Below are 5,490 nucleotides of genomic sequence, written 5' to 3'. Positions count from 1 at the left end.
TGTATATGTGGTAAAAAAAATTGTATGTCCGTAACTTTGTTACTTAAGTGGATGACTAGGCGATGAGATGGCATTGAGTTGGTGCTGACAAGGCAAGTGAACTGATGTGGTATTTGATTTGAGCCGTTGGATCGTCACTAGCTGACTCCAGTGAGAGGTGTACTGTAGCTGAATTTTGTCCTCTTCTATCGATCACTACTTCAATAAAAGCTGATGTTGACAGTAGAAAAAGATTGTATGATGTCAGAAAAGCTGTTGACAAAGCCGTTTAACAGACTGAAAAGCGGAGCATACCAACGAGAGATGGATGTGATGATAGGATATGAAATCCAAAACTGTGGTAGTGGCAATTGGCACAGCTCCGGCTCGCAGACGAATGACATGGGTAGCAACTGTAACATTGAATGGGAGTTTGATGGAGGTGAAGAGGAAAATCAATGTGAGAATGGCAATAACAAGTAATAAGAAAGCACCACCAGGCAATTAGATGATTATGATCAGTACTACTCAATGGACCATCATTTCTGATGTCCAAAGGCTTGACAAAGGAAGGTAAGAGCATGAAGAGGAGGTTTGTTAATGGTGGCCCAACGTATCTAAGGTCCATGCAACACTGCATCTTTCCATGGTCTTTACTTAATGCAGTGTGTATAGAGAATGGATTGCAGCACTTATATATATATATATATAGAGAGAGAGAGAGAGAGAGAGAGAGAGAGAGTAAAAACAAAGAGTACTCCTAAGTCCTAACATTAATTGGTTCATATCTGACGGTTGGAACAAAAACTAGTACAAGTAAAAGAAAAACCAGTGCTCTGGAACCTTCTTTCGGGTTTCCATAAAGGAAAATTCGGTTCTCATGAGTCATCGTAAGAAATGAAGGAGAGGTTTGTGGGGGTTCTTGAATATCCATCAATATTATAAATAACAGAGGGTGATATCTGAATACAAGATACAATGTAACATCTACCAATAATCATTTTTTCTCATGTCTTTGGACTTCTATTTATTGTCTTGGACCATTTACCTAATTCCTCAAGTCTCTAAGTCTCCACCTAGGTACAATGTAACATCTACCAATAATCATTTTTTCTCATGTCTTTGGACTTCTATTTATTGTCTTGGACCATTTACCTAATTCCTCAAGTCTCTAAGTCTCCACCTAGGATAGCCATCATGACCCTCTCCACCTAGGATAGCCATCATGACCCTGTAGGTCCTGATAGGGCCAATTTAGTCATCTGGCCCAAAAATAAGTACTATTACATTAAATGAATATCTTTTCAAAGGCGGCAATAGTTGGGATTCATTAATGTGCCGATCAGTGTTGCAGTTGAGATATCATTGGAACTAGACTCGAGCTCAAACCAAGTGAAGTGGGGTGTGCGATGTGGCCGAGTGGGCTAGATCCCCTACAAGGTTTAGGACTTGGGCAGTTTTAATTTTTTTTTCAAATACACCTCTAACAAAATGATTCCAAATTCGTCCCAATAAAAATGAGACAGGACAAGACGTGCCGGGATGGATAAAATTGACTTTCAGTAAGAATTGTTTTATTTTACATGCTAACATTTTTCTAGTTTACCATTCCGTGTTGTTACTATTATTATTTTGTGTCCTATGAAAATGTGTCATTGCATAATTGACATGTGATGTAAGCCTGCGTGCACAATGTCAAAAAAAAAAAGAAAAAGAATGTTAGACAGAGGTGTGTTCTCAATCCAAGACATGACGGTTAATCCAGAAGTCAAAGGACAAAAAGGTGAGAAATTTTAGTTGGGCCTTCAATACTAGCCCAGCTTGAAAGGAAAGGGAAGGACAAGCAAGGTCAACAAATTGGACCTGAGCCCAACAAAGGGTGGATTAGTGGTTTCAGTGGAATGTTGTCATTTCATAGAGAATATTGGGGTAGCCCAAAGACAAGATTGGCTAAATAACGCCGAAGTATGACTTTTGAAATTGTTGACCATGTTGTCTCCAACAACATTCTATCCTTGGAAGAGAAGCCTTGGTAAAGGAGCATTGAGTTTTGCTTTGGGCCCAAACCCAAGGGAACTGACACAAGTATTTGAGCCAAACATTTTTTTTTTTTGGTTTTTTTTCTTTTTTTTTTTCTTTTTTTTTTTTGTTTTTCTCACAATCTTTTTTATAAATAAACACTCATTTTCGTCCCAAAATAAGTATCACTTTTAAGATCAAACTTTTTAAGAAAATAATTTTTATTATATTAGTAGTGAATAAATTATCAAATTTATCCATAGTGGTTCACAGTGATGTGATGGTTTATTTTTAGGATTAATTTCATGGACACACATTTAAGTTTAGCCAAATATCACATTGAAAAAATTTTTAAAAATTATTATCACTAACATTACAAATGTTCGATCAATTTTTCATTCATACCCAAAACGCTATTGTTTTAGTAGTGTCAGATTACTTTTTGCATGTAAAATGACATTGTTACTTTTTTAACTTTATGTTGACTTATTAAAAAATTATTTGTTGTACAATATGGCACTTCTACCCTCACAACATCATACGATGACCCAAAATTTAGTCAAAAACTATTGCTTATGATATCCATTGAACCAACTCCAAAAAATTTTGACCCAAAATGTATATATACACATCAAATATTACAACCATTAATCATAAAATTTGGCCAAGCTTGCATACGAATCATTTGAAATTAATGATTGAACTTCAAAAAAATGTAAATAAAGAGCAAAACAACCGAAAAAAAGCTTGCCTTTAATCTATAAAAAAAAAAAACCAACCGAAAAAATCTGAACAAAAAGATTACGAATGAAAACCCACAACCCCATAGTTTGCAGTCCACACATGATCTCAGACAAGTTTATACACAATCAAAATAAAAACGTTGGTGGTTTTGTGGGTGTCCAATGTCCACTCCCTCATGTGACCACCCACTAACCCAATATTTCTATAACAAAGTAGCAAAACTTGTTTTTGAATTAAAACCAGAGTAGTCCTTTGAGGCAAGTTTCAATTAAAATTACTCTTTCTATATATATCTATATAAATATATGTAAGAGCATTTTTAACAGTATGTTAAAATACTTTTTTGTATAAAATATACACTATCACGTATGATGTGTAATTATTATTTTTTTTTTTCTTTCTCTCCAGCAATATATTAAGATACATTGTCACATCACCAATGTGTAAAATTGTTGTGTATTTTACACAATCTTTTTATACAGCCACATCAACATATTTCCTTTTTCCTCCCTCTTTTTTATTCCATTAACAAATCAACCTTACAAATGGTTCAATTTTGTCCCAACTCACAGTAAATAAGTCATAACATCCCAAAATCATCATCATCGACAATTATACTAGTAGAATCTCATTCATTCCATTCATCTAAGACATAACAACATGGTTCATTACATAATTCAATGGCCATTTACAAATGATTTGAATTACATCAAAAGACTACAAAGCAATGATAGTCACAATTACAAGGCCACAAATTACAAGTTTAAACATCCTATGTTAATACTTTACAAAAATGGAGCTTCATTTACAAAAGATGTCAAAAAATAGTTTGCTAATCCACCTAAACTTGTGGAGGAACATCATTCGCCACTTTCTTCCCGTGTCCTAAAAATAGTAAAGAAGGGGTGAGTGCAAACGGTTCAGTAGGAGGTGCCTAAGACATACCTCTTAATGATCTCGTGAATTCAAACAAAGTTTAGAATAAAGAAATACGAGAACATGCCATATTAGGGGAGAACATACCAACAACAAGGTCAACAAATCCACATACACGCAATGTAATGCCAATGGGATGCAATGAGATATTAATGTCACTTTCCCATTTCCAAAACATTTCTGTTTTTCCATTCCAAACCGTTAATGCAACCCAGCCCATAGCAGCTCTATGGCGCCACGAAAGAATGGTTGGTTAACTATCCCTGACCACAAGGCAACTCCAAGGCGTCATTTGGGGCCTAGATAGTTCAACCACACTAGGGTCCATCCTTAGTTCCCTCTAGATCACATTAACACCATGGACCACTAGGCAACTCCCAGGCGTTCGAGTTTTCGCAAACCATTTTTTAAAATCTTCCCCAAAGCAAATTTCATTTCCTTTTAAAACAACTTGTCCCAATTCTTGTCTAATGTCATGCATGAATGCTTCATACTTTTCAATGCCAATATAAAAATCTTATACATCATAACCACGTCATGCTACATGCTTGGGAAATAAATTTACACACCATATCATATTCTCATTCTCATCAATTATGACATTAGAAGTAAATGGAGCATATAGATAATTCAACTAAGCACTTATCTTTATCACAATTCATTTGGACATACAATTTAACACATAAAGCAAATCTCACCTAATCATGCTTAAGTTACATATAATTTCTAATAACCATAGACAAGACTCATAATTTAGTAAACAAATCTATAATTTTGATAGTGATAACTCGCAAAAGTCAAAGAAAACGAGTAGTAGAAACCCCTACCTCAATTATCAAGCCAAAGCCCCAAAATTTGCCTAAATCTTGAAATCTAAAGGTGCTCCAAATCGAACTTTGCTCCGATCAAAACGAAACTTTCATCGTACTCGTTGACTTTGCCTTCAGTGGCAAAGTCAAAATTTCAAAGGTGAAGAGTAGATCTAACCTTATATGTGGTGAAAGAAAAAGAAAACTTATAGTGAAAAAGAGAAATAACGCAGGAATGGAATTGGAATTGGTCTTTAGTAATGACTAAAGTCAATAGTGGGTCCCATACAATAAGATATCTAATTGTCTTTATATAAATATATACACACACTACAATACTCAAATAAAACATCTAGCCACATAAATATGCATCAAATAAAAATGTATGAAATGCAACGGCCTCGAAAAATAATCCCCGTGCACCACAAATTCTGTTGTGGGTCCCGCCTAGGACCTCCTGGCTCAAAAAACTAAAAAATGTCGAAATGGCCAACCATACATTTCTAAGAGTTCCGAAATCGAAGAAATGCCCCAACTCACCCTCGGAACTCACCTGGCACACCTCACAGTGTTCAACACGTAAAACGAGGCAACAACTAAAATAATCTAGAAAAATAAAAAAAAAATCCCAGAAATTGAAAAATAGGCAAAATAAAAAATACTACAATCTCCCCAACTTTAAAAGATTTCGTCCCCGAAATCAAGCCATACATGGGGAAGAAAATATGATACCCCTCGATTCCAAAACATGGGTCGATCAAGTCCACGCACGACACCGAGGGATAGCAAAACAATTGAGTTATAAATAAACAAAGAATACAAAATATAATAAGAATAAATAATAAAGTTAAAAAAAAAAAACTAAATAATAAATCCTCCATTTAATAATCTAATAAAATAAATCATTCATTAAATAATCCAAATCCTCTGATACCAGTAACCATCTAGATTACAACTTAGAAATCCATCATGTGGACCCCAAATAAAATCCCAATTAACCCAG

The sequence above is a fragment of the Cornus florida genome, unplaced genomic scaffold (assembly GCF_030987335.1).
Source record: "Cornus florida cultivar Cherokee Brave unplaced genomic scaffold, ASM3098733v1 CherokeeBrave_3.0.0_Hap2_Chr04, whole genome shotgun sequence".
NCBI lineage: Eukaryota > Viridiplantae > Streptophyta > Magnoliopsida > Cornales > Cornaceae > Cornus > Cornus florida.
The sequence above is the reverse complement of the archived record's forward strand: the minus strand, read 5'-3'. Positions refer to the sequence as shown.